The sequence below is a fragment of the Arvicanthis niloticus genome, chromosome 22, assembly GCF_011762505.2.
Source record: "Arvicanthis niloticus isolate mArvNil1 chromosome 22, mArvNil1.pat.X, whole genome shotgun sequence".
Lineage (NCBI taxonomy): Eukaryota > Metazoa > Chordata > Mammalia > Rodentia > Muridae > Arvicanthis > Arvicanthis niloticus.
The window spans coordinates 18,764,593-18,784,039 of record NC_133429.1 but is presented as its reverse complement, the minus strand read 5'-3'; the positions used below and the strand labels follow the sequence as shown (position 1 = coordinate 18,784,039).

Below are 19,447 nucleotides of genomic sequence, written 5' to 3'. Positions count from 1 at the left end.
CTGCTCTCTTATAAAACCAACCCAGGGATGGCCCCTGACACAATGGGCTGGGCCCTCCCCCATTAATCACTAATAAGGAAAATGCCCTAAAGGCTTGTTGACAGCCTAATATTATGGAAGCACTTTCTTCATTGAGATTCCTTCCTCTGAAATGACTTCAGCTTGTGTCAAGTTGACATGAAACTATCCACCACAAACACCATGACACACACTTGCTGGGAATCTCATGGTATGACTCAAGGCAGGCTGAGTGAGGGTGTGGGCAGTCTTCCTTCAGAATGAGGGTAATTATTCCCCTGGTCCCAGTATATCCCATTATGAAATTCAAACTGATCTTATTCTCCTCTCACATCTTGGTCCTTTGTATCGTCTGCTCTGAACCCCTTCTGTTTTCATTTTTCAGACCCAGGGTTGGACACGTCAAAGCAACACAGAAGAGATGGTCCCCATCCAAGGACATGTGTAGATGGGGAGGTGGGGAGGGGCACTTATGGTTAGGGGCGGGGCACAACACTTGCTGCCATTTTTTTTCACTTCCAGCTGAGAGCGTTGATTGGATGATTAGCCAAGGAGCTGTGAAATTTCTCTCTTCTTCTTCCACAGGGTCTGCCCACCCTGGCAGTCTTCAGGTCTGGTTTAGTCATCATAAGCTTCTTCAGGTAGAGAAAGATAAACTCACCTTGAAGTTTCTGGTTCAGTCCTGGGAAAACTGCCACTGGCACACCTTTGGTGTCAAGGTCGCTCCTTATCTTATCAGTAAAAATGCCATAAAAAGCTGCCAAGGGAACTTCGACTCGACGTCTCACAACCTGGAGGTGTGGCTTCCGTTTTTGCTTTGAGATCAAAGATAAAACGAATCATTTATTTTCCAGGGCAGCAGTGGGTAATGCTTGGGTAAGGAGTAAGGAAGACAAGCAGAAAACTTCTGTTTACATGGCATGGAAAAGTCAAAGAAGCAGGCGCACTGGAGGAAGCCATAGGTGGAGAGTTTCCAGATCGGCGCTCAGAGGGGGCAGAGGTCTTTGTAGTGAACCTCCGGCTCCAGCTCCTTCCTGGATTCACAGCCAGAGAAGCCAAGTTGCGGGGAAGTCTGCTAGTTTCTAGAACGCCATAGAACGTCTACCTCTGTCTGGGATGATTTCCAGTAATTGGCAGAGCTTTGAAATTCTGAATCATCTCCATCATAAACAGACAAACTACCTTCTTTTCAGTACTGGGGACCAAACTAAGAATCCTGTACACCCTAGGCAGATACTCTTTGGATGCGTCACACCCTCAGATCCCTGCCCCACAGCTATCTTTCCTCCTCACTATTAAAACTTTCCAATCAAAATGCTTTTCCTGCAATTAAAAAAAATTATCACATAATACATACACGTGAAAAAATAAGAAAGTAAGGTTAACTTGTAAGTATTAAAACAAAACCAAACCAAAGAAGGCACCAGCCAGTCTTACTTGTCTGAGCCCATCCCTTTTTTTCCAGAAACCATTTCTCTAAATTATAAAGTTTTAAATTCCATGATGGTTACCTCTTCATTGACTTAAAAAAAATGCTGTGCAGACTTTTGTGGTTTACTATATTTGTTCTTTACACACTGACCTACTATTAAAGCGACGTTCACTCACTCTCTCCCCCAGCCCCTCCCTCTCCTCAGTATCTATCATTAGATTCAGTGAGGGGCTTTTATGCTTTAAAACCTCATTGTGGAGCTTCTATCGATCTTACTATATAATACCTCTGAAACAAGATTTTGATAACTTATAAAAGAAAAATCAATATCGACTGAATGAGCAAGGTGAGATGGGTGTGCTGCCCCAAGCCTACATCACTCCTGAGGTCGAGACTGCAGAGTCAAGGGCTTGAGGCCATCCTTGGTTACATAACAAGTCCCAGGGCAGCCTGGGCTACATAGTGAGACTCTTTCAAAAAACAAGACAAGCAAAATATACACATAAAGAAGAAAAACAAACAAACAAACAAACAACACACACATACAAATACACATAAACCAAGAAGCTTATAACTGTAATTTAGAAATGAAAGTCACAATGAAACGAAGTTTGTGGCTATCCACTTAAGTGCTGGCCTTTGGGAGGCAGGAAAGATTGTACTCACTTACCTGCCTTCTGACAGGGAAGGTATGGCCACAGTGAGAGACTCCTCAGAACACAGGGCATGCTTGCTTAAGTCTGGGTAGTAAGAAGATAGACTAGACTTTCCTCCTTTGTAAATGTCCCAAGCGGTGTGTTGTAGAAAGTCAGGGCATTGAAGAGGGAGATTAAGACATGTCTGAGCCTAGGCCAGCTTTTCCACATTGGTCTCATTGGGAGAGACTTGTCTTTGTGTCTTAGGATCCAACTGGAGCAGCGCTTGAGAGGGCTGATGGTCCCACACACGAGCTAATTTGTGCCCATGATCCACCTATCTGGAAGTTAGCTGCTTTGTCTTGTTTTTGGTTTGTCTTTTAAAAAATTACTTTATTATTTTTTAAGATTATAATATATTTGGATTTTTTCCAAATTCACAAATGACCTGACAGGCAGTGCCCTTCCTAATTCACACTGGGTTATTTGCCTTCATTTTCTTCAGCTGCCTTTCTTCTGAGAATTGGCATAGTTGTATGTTCTGCTAAGTCTAACCACTGGACTGAGCATGGGGTCCCCAGTGGGGCCCCCAGTGGAGGAGTTAGAGAAAAGACTGAAGGAGCTGAAGAAATTTGCAACCCCATAGAAAGAACAACAATATCAACCAACCAGACACCCCAGAGCTCCCAGGGACTAAACCACCAACCAAAGAGTACACATGGAGGGACCCATGGCTCCAGCTGCATATGTAGCAGAGGATGGCCTTGTCAGGCATCAATGGGAGGAGAGGCTCTTGGTCCTGTGGAGGCTCAATGCCCCAGTGTAGGGGAATTCAAGGGCAGGGTCAGGAATGGGTGGGTGGGTAGGGGAACACCCTCATAGAAGCAGGGGAGGGGGATTGGATAGGGGGTTGGAGGGGAACCAGGAAAGAGGTTAACATTTGAAGTGTAAATAAAAAAATCCAATGAATAAGTGAAATAAAAAATAAAAAAATAAAAAGAAATGTAATGAGAGAAATATCAATGCTAAGTGCTTCAGTGTGGCTGTTACCAACAAATAAATAAATAAACAAATAAATAAATAAATAAAAGGAAAAAAAAAGGAAAGAAAACTGGTGGGGAGCAGTCAATACCAAGGGGCAAATTCCAGGTCCCAGGACTAAGTTTCAAAATTCAATTTTCAAAAATTTCACTGTTAAAGCATTCTATGACATAGTCTACAACCACAATACAGTTAACATTTGTAGGGTGCTTCTTCAAGTGTCCGTGGTGCTGTCGAATTTTGCATTTTCTTTCCTTTTTCATATGCGCATCTCCCCTGTAATAGATGATCTTATTGTCAGTTGGAAATGACAAACTTGTGAGTAGTAAATTGCTCAGCCTGAGGCAGCTAGTTATCCGGAGAGCCAAGGTAAGGTAGCATACAGAGCAGTCAATCTCAGAACCACCATCTTCTTCCTTCTGATGTGCAGAGTTAGAGCTTTGGTTTTGATGCTTTGTCATTAACCTGTGAAATAGGATTTGGGCAAAAGCACTGTTTACTTCTGTCAAAGGTTTAAGTTTTGAATGAAATTTAGTCAAATTAAATAAATGTAACTTTTATTTTCCTGAAGTTATTGTGGTCATAGAAGCTTACTGTCTTGTCAGCTGTCAGCTAACCTTGACCTAGTCTTGGAAGCTTGTAGCCATCATACAATCTATCTAGGCCTAGAATGTTTTCAGTCTCTGAGAATTACTGCTGAATAAGTTCACCCCTTCCTAGTTCTTTCTGAACTCTGGCTGGCTGGTTCAACTCAGCTGTTCTCTTCAAACTCCTCTCCACACTGACTGATTCAAGCTGGCTTCTTTCTCTCAGCCTCTCCTGAATTGCTCTGCTTGGCCTCATACTAACTTGGGCAATATGTTCTAATCTACTTCCTTCCCATTCTCTGGATTGTTCTGTCTTCACCTGTGTCTAACTTGTTCTCTTTCTACAACCTGTCTCTGTACAACTGTAACAGTAAAACTTCCCCTTTCTCTCTCTGCAGTGCTCCTTAAGTACTTCTCTTTCCTCTCTTCTTGTGAGAGTTGAGTATATCCAACTCTGTCAAATCTTTCTCTGATTCATCACTTTGTCTACCTCTCAATTAGACATCACTTTCAAACATGGGGCTTCTTTCCACAAGCTAACTTTACACTCATTGTTTGGGATTAAAGGTGTGTCTATATTCCAGCCATGTATGCTAAAGGCTAAGCCACACCACAACTAGAAACAGGTTTTTGTTTTTTTCAGTAATAACATAATCTCAGGGTCTACAGTATGAGCAAGTGTCCTGCAACAAAATTACCTTCATGTGTAGGCACTCACTAAAGAAAGTTTTGCTCTGATTGGTCTGACAGGCATGAAAAGAGTAATACTGTAGGCTCTGAAATAATTTGCATTATCACTGAATAAGTGAGAGAAAAAGTGATTAATTTACTCCTTTAATTTTTTAATTGTATTTATTTATTGGTGGGGGCATGCCAAGGTGCACACTCTGAGGTCAAAGGACAGCTTGTAAAAGTCGGTTTTCTCTTTTGACCATGTGGGTCCTGGAGATCAAATTCAGGTCACCTGGCTTGCATGCTAAGTGCCTTTATCTCACCAGTCCAAGAGTAATTAGTGACTGAATATTGTAAATTTATGCTGTTACCATTATTTTATGATGTTTATAGATTTCCTATTATTGTTGCTACTATATACATATATACGAATATAATAATAAAATGCCAAATGTAAATATATACATTATATACAATATACGTTGGGAATGTACATATGAAAGATATTTAAATTTTCAAAAGCACACAACATTTCCCCAAGGATACTTTTCAGCCACATTCATGACCCATCTTCTTGGCCACTCAGCTGCAAAAATCTCAGAGAGCTTGGCCATGCCCCTGCTGGCTGCTATCATTCTCAGTCTCTGCCTGGCAACTGGACATGCTCCTTGTGGTATCTTAAATGAGACCGTTTCCCCCACAGGTTCGGGTGTTTGGATATTTGATTCCCAGTTGGTGGAACGATTTGGATAAATTTAGGAGGTGTGGCTTTGCTGGAGGAAGTGTGTCACTGGGTAGGAGGGGCGTGTTGTGGTTTCAAAAGCCATGTGTCAGTCACTCACAGGTCACCCCTGCTTGGTGCCTGCAATGCAAGATGTGAGCCCTCAGCTCCAGTTCCGGCCAGCATATTTGCCGCTTACAGCCATGTGAGACTTACCCCATGACAGACTCTTTTCCCTCTGGAACATAAGCCAAATAAACCTTTCCTTCCGTGCTCTATTACGACAATAGGAAAGAAACTAACCCCTCTATTTTCTAAGGCCCTTTCTGTACATGTCTTCTTAATTAATTAATTAATGATCTTACTGCCTCCCTACATCCTGGACAAAAAATGTAGTCTCCTTTTTTTTTTTTTCACATTCTACAAGTGCACAGGTCTTCACGATGTCCTTCCTTATTTTAGCCCTCAACTTAAGATAGATCACATGGTGCAGAATGCCCCAGGACACTCAGCTAGGGCTTAAGCATGGTTCGAATATTTTCCTGGGATGCTGAGGATGCTGCTCAGATGATGATAGAATGCTTGCCTGGCGTGCACAAACTCCTGGGTCGGTTACACAGCAGCACATAAACATGGTGATACATGCCTGGATTCTTCTCTGCCAACTCTTTGTATAAAGTCTTACTTGCCACCCCATTCTCCTGCCTCAGATCTGGTTGCTGGGTATCGGAGTCTTCTGGCACGTAGAACCCAGAGCTAGAATGCTGACCACGGAGCTCTCAGTACCCAGGGGTCACAATTGCCAGTCCCTGGACTTGACTGCCACATATTTTCTATCTGAGCAGAGCAGAAGGGCCCTCAGCTAGTGGATGAATCTCCCATCACAGAGAAAAAAAAAAAGAAAAAAAGAAAAAGAAAATGACAACAAATTCAAGGAGCTTTCTTCTTTGTGGTGATGTTATCGTTCAAGCTGTGAACGGATGCTGTCACTTATGTGTCTCAAGGGCCGAACCTTTGAGAGAAGTCAGTCGACAGTGCTACTTTCTCTTTTCAGCTTTTCAATCTCTCTGCTTAGACAACATTACAATGACCTCATGTGAACACCGGAAGGGCCATAAGATGAAGAGAAAGGCTTCCAGCTACGGTTTCAGAGCATCTGTGCTTTTAAAACTGTAGACCCCCCTGGCTCTGCTCCTAGTGATCTCACTAGTGTCCCTGTGAGCATGGGGACATCTACATATGCGTGGGGATTCATAAAGCAGAGCATGGCTTTTCTAGAGTTAAAGGTCTGGGCTCCTCCTGCTCTTAAGGTGGGGTGCATCTTAAAGGGAAGGAGGATTAGACATAAAAGATTCATGTTTACTCACGACCCACAAGCTTGGGAATATAAAGGGGTTACTGCCTTAATTCTCCAACATGGGGGCTCAGGAGCATGAAGAGTTATGTAAGGAGAAAAGGCATGGGCTGGGATCTGAGTCTTCTCGGAAACATTGCACTGAGTTTGTAACCCCAGAGGACAGCTCTTGCAATTCTCCTTTTGAATTGTTGTGCTTTGTGTTAGCTGAGGCATAGACCCAAACAATACGTTTCTATGAATCTGAAGGAAAATTGTTAACATCTTACCCATCTCTGTGGAACTTTCCCTCAGAATTTAGAATGCCCTGGGAAAAGGAAGGGGATGTGGCAGAACAGGGAGATGGGAAGGCGAGAGGAGGGAGAGGCAAAGGAAAACTCCAAAGGGACGGCCCCTCATCATGCTCACTCTGCTCTCGGCCCCAAGGAGGGGAGCAGCTGTGCTTTCCAAGAGGCTTGTGTGTGTATGAGTGTGTGTATGTGTATGAGTGTGTATGTGAGTGTGTATATGTGTGTGTGAGTGGATGTATATGTGTGATTGTGTATGTGTGTGAGTGTGTGTATGTTTGAGTGTATGTATGTGTGTGTATATATATGTATGAGTGTGTGAATGTGTACATATGTGTGAATGTGTGTATATATGTGTGAGAGTGTGTGTGTCTGTGTGTGAGTGTGTATGTGTGTTTGTGTATATCTGTGAGAGTGTGCGCATGCATGAGTGTGTATGTGTGTAAGTGTGCATGTGTGTGTATGTGTGGGTATATGTGTGAGTGTGTGAATGTGTGTATATCTGAATGTGTTTGTGAGCATGTATATGTGTGTGTATTTGTGTGTGTGAGAGAGAGAGAGAGAGACAGAGGGAGAGAGAGAGAGATGCTTCCTCCTCAGTTCTGTTGCCCAAGCTTTTGCCCATCTGGATGCAAACCCTGAAGCTTCCTGGACTTCAGACTTAACCTTTTGAGCTCACACCAAAGAAGAATCACATTGTTTTATATCTGCTCTCACACTCACTATGGGGATGGAGGCAAAGGGGAAGAAGAGGAATTTCCCTTGAGGGTGATGATTTCCTGGAGAGAAATACACTTCCAAAACGCAACGTAAGCATGATTTATGCAACAGCCCACAGCCGGGCTTCTTTTATTTCTCTCCAACTCTGAAACACAGGCTAGAGGTTACTGCTTATCTTCCATCCCAGAAGGAGACTCTGATCAGAGGAGAGCTTGGTATTATGCCAGGATCTGAATTAGAAACCACAGCCTTGAGACGATGCCAACTGGACCAATTAAGAAGGTGTTGACGACGCTTCCCAGGAACGGGTTTCTAGATATTTTAACTTTGATGGAAAAGTTTAAGCTTCTAAAAATCCCCAAGAACCTCAGATTTTCCAGGGAGTACTGCCTGGACTTTTAAAGGCTTCCAAGAAAATGGGATTCTCAGAAGCCCTTTCAACCTTCAAGCTTACTGGTCCAATCAAGAAGTGTATGGAAAAAACAAAAGCAAAGAAAACTGGGCCTTCTCATACACCCTGAGAGATTTAGATGAGTTAAGTATTTAAATGAAAAGCTTGCAGCCAGTTAGGACAGAGTACTTACTGGGTTTGAGAAATGAGCCTTGTCCTGTTGTCTCCACTTTTGACTGCTAGGTATGGCAAGGTTGGTCAGCAACAATGTCAGCATATAAGGCACCCAGATTAGCATTGCTTCCCCCTGGAATTTTCTCAGAATCCTGGCACGCTTACTACCCTTCTTCAAAACTGGCATACACTGGTCATTACAATCTAAGATGTGAATGCCTGTAAACTCTGTGATCTTACTGCAAACTCTGCAAAGTAGCTCTCACATCCGTCTTGTAGATGAGAAAGCTGAGACTCGGAGGGACCAAGAAGTTCACGGGAAGTTCAGTTATACCAGAAAGTTCATGGGAAGTATGAATCAGACAGACTTGAACTCGGGTATTCTAGTTAACACTTGGGAGTTCCCAAGAACAGGTGAGAGCAAGGTCATAGCCAGCATGGTTGGAGAGTCCTGATGGTCCCAGCATTAACCGTTCAGCTACCGGACTCTAGTATTGATGGAATCCTGCAATAGAGACCTGATTAAGGGGAGGGAATTCCAATAGCTCCTGACAAATGGAAAAGAAAATGGTGAAAAACAGCAAAGAAATTTAATCAGTATATCTATGACAGTGAGACAAGGGAGACCTGCACCCTTATCTCTGTTCCCAGGAACGATGACTTCACCTCCCAGGTTATAGAGGAAAAGGACAAAGGGTGGTGCAAAAAATTACACGTAATACATCATAGTCAAATGGTGGTTCTGGGGCTGGAGAGATGGCTCAGCAGTTAAGAGCACTGGCTGCTCTTCTTGAGGTCCTGAGTTCAATTCCCAGCAACCATATGGTGGCTCACAACCATCTGTGATGAGATCTGACGCCCTCTTCTGGTGTGTCTGAAGGTAGCTATACTGTACCGTACACATAAAATAAATAAATCTTTAAAGAAAAATGGTGGTCCCATTGTTTATGAATCTCAGCATTGGTTAGACAGGGCCTTGTGGCAAGAAGAAAAGCATTGCTTCCAGATAGGTAGATGGGACTCTGGTAACAAGGTCTACTTAAGTCTGAGGTAACTCCAGAAGAGAACGATTCAAAGTAAAGGTGGCCTATGCAAAATGGATCCAGAGACGTCAAGGTTTTATACTTTTACTTATCCACTGGCCATTTTTAAGCCAGGCAATGAAGCACCAATGCTTTTAGCAGAAGTAGCCTCTAAGTCACTGTTGTTATTCAACCAGTGGGTTGAGACACCTTGGGAAATTGACCCTTTTCACAGGGGTCACCTAAGATAAATGGAAAATACAGATATTACATTACAATTCATAACAGTCACAAAATTACAGTTATGGAGTAGCAATGAAAAGAGGAACTGTATTAAAGGGTTGCAGCATTAGGAAGGTTGAGAACCACTGGTCTAGGTCCTTGTCCCCTTGAAGAGGTCTGGGATAGTAAGAAGAAGGCAAGAGAGGTCTTGAGAAAGTAGCTTGTTATTAACCCGTTATCGCAGTAATCTTAGAGCTGGCACAGGCAGCCCTGACACAAGGTGGCTGGAGACTGGAGATGAGTTCCAGTCGCCAGTGGATGAAGGGAGGAGTCAGCTCTGCTTCAAGGCAGAGAGAAAGCATTATAGGATGATGATGGTCCATTAGGTCTTCAGAACAACAACGGGCAAGGGAGTGTCGGGTAGAAGGAAGGATGTACAGAGGTTGGAGGCGTCAAGCCACGGGAACTCCACCTCATTTACTGTAGCAGATCAAAGGGTGAGGTTCAGAGCTGGGAAGTGGGAAGGGAGGAGTCATAATAAGTGGGAATTGAAAGGCACCCAGAAAATGGGCACCTGAAATACTTCTTAACTGGGAAGCTGGATAAAGCCAGTTTACGCTTTAGACATATAATGACTGATGGGTTTTAAACCCTAAAATATAAATTATCCATCTTTCAAGTAAAAATGTTAAGCAGGCATCATATGCAGGAGACACCTTCCTTGTACACACTGAGGTAAAACACATATGGTCCAGCTTGTCTGTTCACTGGGACAGAGCCACATCAGCACTTCCTGGCCACTCCATGCTGGCCTTGAATTACAACTACATTTTATCTTCTAACAATTTTGCAAGAACTGGACTTTTTTTTTTTTTTTTGGCTACACTGCCTAGGCAAGTGCCTGACTTCTGCCTACATTTTCTCAGGAGTCTTTCCTGGGGTTGGATGTTGGTTCTTTTTCTTGGAGATACACTATGGAATTGCTGGGAATTAAATCATCACTCAGAATCAGAGCACAAAATCCCAATGCCTCTGGTATTTCCCTACACCTGGATGCCTGATTGCCTCTGCTGGGCTGCCTGGGTGAACTCACTCATATACTCACATCTGTAGGACGAGCACCTGCAGTCAGTGGAGAGCCATAAAATGTTGCCATTCTCCTGGGGGGTCGGCACTCCAGCTCAGAGAATTTCCTTAGCACTTCATTCATGTCCCACATAACCTCAAATTATCCTGATCTCCTGTTAATGCAGACTTATTATGAACCGTGTAAGAGGCTCACGCAGTTACAGCAATAAGAGCAAGCAACTAGAACTCACACTTAAGCAGTGCAAAAAATGTCCAATTCTCTACACACATATTTGGTGAGTTTCATTCTTCACTAATTTGATTGCTTTTGGAGGAGACCCTCCAAAGTGTTTCAGATACTTCATCAGCCAGGTGGGACACATTCTCAGGATAAGAAAGGATCTGATCATGTGCCTGTTTGAGTGTGTGTGTGTGTGTTTGTGTGTGAGTGTGGTGTGTGTGTGTGTGAGAGAGAGAGAGTGTGTGTATATGTGTGTGAGTGAGTCTAAGTGTGTGTGTATGTATGTGTATGAGAGTGTATGTATTTGTGTGTATGTATGTATGTATGTGTGTGTGTGTATGCATGTATGTGTGTGAGAATGTGTGAGGGTTTGTATGTATGAGTGTGTGTATGGAAGTGTGTGTGAGTGTGTGAGAGACAGCGTGTGTTTGTGAGAGTATATGTGTGTATCTGTGCATGCACAAGAATTCTTCTCATTTTTAACTGTAGTGATGATCTAGGTTTGTTTTAAAGAGGAAATTGAGTATACTGGAAGAAGCCCTTGGCTGAGTGTCCTGGGGTTTGAACTCTAGTCTTAACTATGGGAACCGGAAGCAACCTCATTCCTCCATGCTGCGTCTCTTCACATCCTAGACTTTTAGCTATCTTAGCTTGAGGGCTTAATGATCTCTCAGAGGTGGTGGTGGTGGGGTGTTTCTCATTTTCTGTGCTTCAAGCACATTTCCAGTTAACAGTGTAGCACACTGGGAACATTCCTTAGGTACGTCTCTGACTACAATATAACTGTATCTCCCAATTACTATAAGGTCACCTACAGTTATGGATCTGTACCTGGTAAACAACTGTTCTCATATTCTCCTAAATAACCCAGAACAGGAGGGTTCCCTCAGTAATCTGTTATTATCCCTGTCCCCTTATCACACCTATGCCCTAGAGATCACGCTGGTGTCAAGTCTGTGTCTGTATCCCTTAGTGTCCCATCTGATATTCGAGCATGGATGATACGAGAGCTCAAACATAACCCAAGCTGGTTTTTAAATAAGTCGGGCTAAATATGGATAATAACTGTTCCGAGGGTCATGCTTGCTAAAAGTTCTATAGCTTTCTAAATTAAATCACGTTGAAGAATGAGCTGACCGTGGTGGTCCCGTGGTTTGCATGTGTCCTGGAAGGGTTCACACACCAGAGGACTGGTGTTCAGTGTTTCTGTGTTGGGGGTATTGAGGTGCTGCTTTGGGAAGAAATTAGTCTTCATGTGACTTCAGTTATTTCCTTCAAGGGTGACATATCCTAAAAGGGTGAGCCTGATGTCTCTCTTGGTCCCTGACTTTTATCTCATCCTCTTATCCACCCATCTTCCAACAAGACGTTACAATGTGAAGTAGCCAAGGGAACTCCCAGCAGAAGCTGAATCAAGGCCTCTTGATCTTGGACTAACTCTATGGGCCAAACAATCCTCCCTTTTTTAAAAACAAACAAACATGGTGCTTCTGGTATTTTGTGATAGCAACTAAAAATGCACTAACATATCTAGAGTGCTTAGCTGAGACTTAATTAAGTCTGTATCAGTTGAAAAAAGGACTCCTTAGTGAAAAGAAGTTGATCTGAGAAGCCCTTTATAAGGCCCCAGAGTCTGCAACTCTGTAGAGGAATCGCCAGAGGATCGAACAGAACGGCTCACACAGACTATGAGCCGCAATGAGAGAGATCAGTCTCTTCCTGTGTCTTACAGATTTTTAGGTGACATTTAAAGTTCTTTTGTAGTAGGAAGCAATGATTTTTAAGTGCTTAAAGATGATTGCTGTGGAGGACACTGAAGCACTAACTTTGTTGTGTTCCTGTAAATCACTTTTCATTTCCTCTAATGCCCTTTCCAAGCATCTGCTGGTTTGTTGTTCTAGGCAGAGAAAATGACGAACAGTCTGGTGAGTGCTTAATACAGATTCAGACCCTTTGTCAAATAATGGTTAAGATCAAAGCTTTCCAGAGGCAAGCGGCTAGGAGATCAAAGGACATCTTTATCATGTGTCTTATGGGGTGTGACTTTAAACACCAGAAATTAGACCTTTGGAGTCCATGTATTTACCATTAAAATGTGTCTTATTTCTAGGGAAACAAGGTTCTCAGCCCCCACCCCATATCCCCAACCCCCGTCCACATTTTTACAGGAAATGGGTAGGTGGAACAGGCCTGTGATCTTCCTTTTCTTCTCTAATGAGAATTGTGCTTTAGAGTAGTGTGTTTATGTTGTTCCAGATGTGTGTTAAAACACTTCAGATACAGAAGTGGGTGGGCCAGGCCCCTGCCTTCCTTGGAGACCGCATGGAAATAAGTCAGGCAGTTATGGAAGGTCCCTTGGTCTGTACTGACTGATACTAAGCAAGGGGGCATGGGCCTGAGCTCAACATTCAACAAGGCCTGTGGGAATGAGCTTCATGGTGTTAGTGGGTGAGGTGGGGCAGTGGGGCGGTGTGTACGACCCCTAGAGGACATGAGTGGTGCTACAATGAAGTTAGAGTACAGAATGCAGAGCGTTTCTGTCAAGATGCTAAGACCCAGAGGGAGTCTGCAGTCAGGTTACACACGGCATGGCCTCGTAAGCTGTGCCAGAATTTAAGAAGAATGGGAAAGCACCTCAAGGCTCTAGGTAGGAGATTAAGGTGTAGTGAATCTACATTTGTGTAGGAGGAGCCAGCAACGGCCTCTTGCTAGTGGTCAGGGATTGATTTTCTCACCAGGTTTGGAGAAAGTTGCCTAGAGCAGGCAGCTTAGCTGGCTGTGCCCACGTGGGTGTATTGTTGAAACTACTTGCTACACGGTGTCAGCAGGATATGCCTCTACCCTGAGACTGGTCTTTGGGGGAGAATAGATCAATATCCCTACCCCATCCCACCTCCATCCATATCTGGTGAAATCTCCAGCTCTGGGTGAAGGGTAACGTGAGTGATGACTTCTTCCCTCTTAGAATGTTTTCATCCTGTCTTGAGTCTCTACCAGAACTCCGTTTTTTTTTTTTTTTTTTTCCTTTTCCTGGTGTTGGGGGTTGAACCTGACTGTCAAGCCACATTCCGGGTACTGCAACCAGAAAGCTTCAAAGTTAACTTGGAACATTTTTTTTTTCTTCTAATTGCTGTTCTCGCTCCTTTTCACTCCCCTTGGGGTTGGATTGAAAACAAGGGCTGACAGTAACTGCACCGTACATGCACAGTTGTCTCACAGGATTACCGTGAAGCCTAGGCTCATCCTTAAGTGTGTGAATTCACTGGGGTTTAACTGGTATTGTTGCTGTGTAGAGTGGTGGGTTTGTATAGATTTAAACCAAGTTTCTGTAAGGATCGGAGTTGTGGTATAAAGTTGGAGCCAATCTGCATCCTGTATTAAGAAAGAAAGAAAGAAAGAAAGAAAGAAAGAAAGAAAGAAAGAAAGAAAGAAAGACAAAACCCCAGACTCTTAAGAATGATTCAACTCACTCACTGAAGGCAAATGTTAGTGGCTTACTGGAAGACGTTTTGCATGAATGAATTACCACAGTTTACGTCACATCTGCAGGCATAATGTCTAGCCAGACTAAAACTGTCAAGACCTCAGCCTAGCCTAATCCATGAGCCTCAGGTCCAAGTAAGAGATGCTGTCTCAAAAATCAAAGTGGAGAGTGATTGAAGAATGATCTCTGGCTGGAGCGAGCACACACACACACACACACACACACACACACACACACACACACACACATCTGTACTTGCAAAGACGTCTGTCTCCTCACTGTACCCAGAGGGTGATTCTAACCCTCTATAATCTCATATTAATGAAGAAGGTGACAACTTAAATCTGCACCAGAAGCAGGCATAATTAATGTTCATGCTTGCAAACCCAGCAGGTCCAGGCCAGCCTGGCTACATACAGTGTGAGACTGTACTGGATAGTAACACAAGCTAGAGTCATCCAAGAGGAAGGAGCCTCAGTTGAGAAAAATTCCCCCACAAGATCAGGCTGGCGACAAGCATTTTCTTAATTACTGATTGATGTGGGAAAGCCCACCCCATTTGGGTGGTGCCATCCCTGGGCTGGTGGTCCTGGGTTCTATAAGAAAACAGGCTTGAGCAAGCCACGGGAACCAAGCCACGGGAACCAAGCCAGGGAGCCTCATGGCCTCTGCCTCAGCTCCTGCCTCCAGGTTCCTGCCCTGTTTGAGTTCCTGTCCAGACTTCCTTCGATGATAAGGAAGTGTAAGCCAAATAAACCCTGTCCTCCCCAATTTGGTCATGGTGTTTAATTGCAGCAATAGTAACCCTGACTAGGGCAGAAATTGGTTCCAGGACAGTGGGTACTGCTGTGACATACTGACCATGTTGTTTTGGGGAGGATTGTGGAAAGACTTTGGAACTTGGTGAAAGAAAAGCCGTTGAGTGTTCAATGCTTGGTGAGCTGTTTCATAGGAGCTTAGAAGATGAATGCCTGAAGTTTCAGGTGGGAGTTTAAAGACTCTGTTGGGATCATGTGTTATTTTGAACTAAGATTCTGTGGTTCTGGCTAGCTGGGGCTGAAGAATCATCTGTGATCAACAAGGTCCCAGAACTACTAAATCGGAACTTTGCTTTGCTGGGGTACTCCTTGCTGGTTGGCTGGAGAAGAAGAGACCAGCATCACTGAGGTGAAATCTTCTGGGAAGTGTTACCTGAGAGCAGATAGAAGCTGCATTCCAGAGGAGGGTAAGGTTGTGCCTCCTTTTGCCAGCTGACCTTGGTAGTGTAAGAGTCTCCCAGATGGGATTGGTTTTGAAGGCAGGAAGGAGTCATGGAGAGAAGTTGAGGCTTGGCACTGTGTGGCAGGGCTGGAGTCCCTGAAGAAGAGGCCAGGAGAGGCTGTTGGTGAAAGTGCAGTCCAGTCGCAGCAAGAGACTCTTGGAGTTTGGGACATGACTGTGCCATGGAGTGATTCTCATGAACAGCAGCAGCAGTGGAAGCCAGCCAGAGCCTAGAAGACAAACTGTGTGTGCTGTAGAGGGCAGAGCTGGAGAAGTGACCCAAGGCCTTTGGAGGAGGCCAGAGACGGTAAGTGAATCCCAGATAATTGGACATTGAGTTAGTGACACTGTTGGAGTTTGGTTTTGCTTTGTTCAGATTGTGACTGTGTCCTGGTTCTTCCCTCTTGAGGAAAGCATTTAATTTAACTTTGACTTTTTTTTTTTTTTTTAAGAGGATTGAAAAGTTGAAAGACTTTGAGTTTTTAAAAGCTTTTGGATTTCTAAAGAGACTGGGTGTTTTAAAGAGACTGAACTTCTAATGTGTTTGGATTTGTAAGGACCGTTGGTCTTTTAAATTTTGTTTATGTTTTATAGTGTGATATGAATATTGAAGTACAATTTGGGGGATAAATGAGAAAGGGAAGGTTCTTGTTAAAAAGTGATGTGTCTGTGTATCAAGTTGACAAGGGGTCAGTTGTTCTGGCTGGTTTTATGTCCGTTTGACACAAACTAGAGTCATCAGAGAGGAGGGAGCCCCAACTGAGAAAAAGGCTCCATGAGATCAGGCCGTAGGCAAGCCTGCAGGGAATCTTTTTAATTAATTATCAATGGGGGTGGAGCCCATCCATTGTGGATGGCACCATCTCTGGGCTGGTGGTCCCAAGTACTGTAAGAACTCAGGCTAAGCAAGCCACAGGGAATCAAGACAATAAGCAGCACCCTCCATGGCCTCTGCATCAGCTCCTGCCTCCAGGTTCTCACTCTGTTTGAGTCCCTTGTCTGACTTCTTCAGTGATGAACAACCATGTGAAAGAGTAAAGTAAATAAATCCTTTCCTCGACAGCTTGCTTTTTGATCATGGTGTTTCGTCACAGCAATAGTGACCCTAGGATAAGAGACTCAAAACAAACAAACCAAAACCAATCTGCACAAAACTTCTCCTATTCAGAGTCCCCTAAGTGGGGACTTTGTTTTAAGGAACGTGGCATTTACATCTAAAGTCAAAGCGCTGTTTTGACACTTACTCAGAGTCTTAACGTTATCTCCTGTCCATCATCCCACCTATAAAAGAGGCGAGCTTCATTCAATTTTTTTTTCCTTGTTAACACAATTTTTTTCTTACAGGGCTTTGTTTACCCATCCCTTCTAGGAACAAGTAAATGTGGGGGAATTTTATTTTTCTCCTCTCTCTTGTAGTTTGGATCTTAAACTCTCCCCCTCCCCCCCAACACCCCCCAACCCTCCCACCCCCGCCAAAGACCATGAATTAAAGGCTTGCTCCTCATACACTACTGGGAGACAGTGGGTAGAGGCGTGGCCTGGTGGAAAGAAAGTTAGGTCATCAGGAGTGTGTTCTTGCAGGAGATAGTGACCCAGGCCCCTTTATATCACCTTCTCCCATCCCTACCCAGGCCCAAGAGGAGAGGGGCTTTGCTCTATGGTATGACCCAGCTTAAAGCTCATTCAGCCTTTCAGAATGCCTAAAGCTACGTGGCAACTACTCACTGACAGATCTGAGAATATCATTCAAAAGAACCCCTCTGTCCTTTTAACTCTGTGTGTGTGTGTGTGTGTGTGTGTGTGTGTGTGTGTGTGTGAGTGTGTGAGTGTGTGATACTTTCTCTACAGGAATGGAGAGCTAACACACTCCACAAGTCATGGTCAGAGGCAAGCCCTGCATAGGGTCTGCCCCAGCAGAACAATAATTGAGTTGCTCAGCTAGTTGGAACAGGGCTGACGTCACTGAGAACCGCTTGTTGCCTGCTGTGCATAGAAACCAGTGTTCTGTGCCCGGGGTTTTGCAAAAAGAAAAGGCTTTATTTGTACAGCTTGTTGGCAAAGAGCTATGAACGCAGATCTGCTTCCCCAGTCTGTGTGGGGGGTGGGGGTGGGGATGAAATTTGCCAGAGGTAGAGAGAGATAGCATTGCTTGTTGGTTGAATGACAAGCTCACGGCCCATCCTTTTTGGAAGGGTTGTGTGAAGCTGAGCTATGCACCTGGGACTTTTGAGCATATAAAAGCATTGACGGGACCACCTGATTTCTCGTATGTATCCCTAAAAATCTGGTCCCAAACTATATACACCGATAGCAAAAGGCCTGAAGGCTTTGCCTGGAAAACCACTTAAAGTTAAGGAATTTATTTTGATGTGTGTCTCAGCCTCAGCTATTTGTACTCATGGTGCTTAGCCTTGGTGGTTATGCCCCCTGGGAGCTAGCATCTCTCCACGGGCAGCTGGGCAGCATGCCAGCCAGGTGGGGTATTTTTCCCTTCCCACCTGCCTCCAGCCTTCATCTCTGCCTGCCTCTGAGCCCTTCCAGAGTTATTTCTTCTTTAAATACGGCCCTTTCATTTGCAGAATGAGCCAAAGTGGATTTCTTTGTCTTCCTTTGAAGACATTAGGACTCTGAGGGGCTTCAAACAGGATTTTGTTCTTTTTTTTTTTAAGTTGGGGGGGAACATTAATTCCCCTTTGTATAAATTATGAAGATAGTCAGCTAATCATGTTTGAAACTTATGTTGTCCGGATCGTCAGCTGAATGGGCGGGGCCGACGGTTGACTATGAAATAAAGGGCGGTGATTCTTATGGTTAGCCTCTTAAATGCTCTTAAGTGCTAGGCATAGCAGGATTCCTTTAGTGCTTAACACGTTTCAGAACTGTACGTGGAGAAAAGGACCCCTCCTCTCAATCATCACCAAGTTTTCAAGCGCTCACAAGGGAGTTTTGCTTAGGCAACTACAGTTAAAGTGACTCCTTTAATTGTCTAATGGAGATAAGCGCTACCTACATGCCTCACATGTGTAAGTGGCCACAGCAGGACAGCATCCAAAGAGGATTTGAAACTCATTCCCCAGACTCTGTAAAAGAAAGACCATGGGCTGGCGAGACGGCTCAGTCGGTAAAGGTGCTTGCCACCAAGTCGGACAAGCTGAGTTTGATCTACAGGGCACTCCTCCTGGCTCATATACCATGATGGGAATGTATGGTGGCGAGAGCTGCCTTAGCTGTGGCTCCAAAGTTCTGTGGGGGCTGGTAATGCTGTGCTCATTGTCAGGAAGTTGAGAGTGGTGGATGCTGGTACTCACCCTTTCCTTTTCCCGTTTTTATTTGGTCCGAGACCCAAGCCTGTGAGATGACGCCATCCATAGTCAGCGTGGATCTTCCTCTTCAATTAACTCCACCCCCACAACCAACGCTCTCAGGAACACACTCAAACAAGACACGTGTGACAACTAAAAGTAACCACAGATCACACGCTCTCTTTTCTATAATCCAGTGAGATTTCATTTCAAATTCCAGCGCCAGCACTGACAAAACACAAGTGTGTAGTAGCTGTTAGCATTTTGTCTAAGCTCCGCCCCACAGTTACCGGGCAACAGCCAGGTGTGCCAACTCACTATAAAAGGGGTTATTTGCCTCTTCCTCTCTGTTGCTCTCGCTCTTACCTTCTGGCTTCTGCTCTCTCCTTATTCCCTCCCCCCCACCCCCCAGGAGCTCATGGCCAGCCTCTACTTCCTCCTCCTCCTCTTCCTCCTCCTCTTCCTCCTCCTCTTCCTCCTCCTCTTTCTCCTCCTTCTTCCTCTCTCTCTCTCTCTCTATCTCTCTCTCTCTTTCTCTGCCTCTACTACTCTCTTAACTCCCCTCCCCATGCCCTGAATAAACTCTATTCTATACTATACCATGGTGTGGCTGGTCCCTCATAGGGAAGAGATGCCTTGGCATAGGCTGCCGAGGCACTCCCTTCCCCATACCTGACATCCATCCACTAAACATATTCCCCTCTCTTTATCTTTTCATAAACACAGCAGCCGTGCTCAGTGCAGGAGAAACTGTCCTAAGGCTGCTTTGTCTGCTCTGTATTTTCATCAATTACCATTCTGCTACAATGTCCAATG

At 44.3% G+C, this 19,447-nt stretch overlaps 1 long non-coding RNA gene across 1 annotated transcript; it reads right to left on the bottom strand.

Moving 5' to 3' along the window:
• Positions 1–411: 411 nt before the first annotated feature.
• LOC143436098 (uncharacterized) lies at positions 412–18,898 on the bottom strand. Its single transcript, XR_013106308.1, has 2 exons — positions 18,638–18,898; positions 412–3,591 (listed from the first exon to the last, which is right to left on the bottom strand). It is a non-coding gene; the product is annotated as an uncharacterized LOC143436098 (long non-coding RNA).
• Positions 18,899–19,447: the final 549 nt, after the last annotated feature.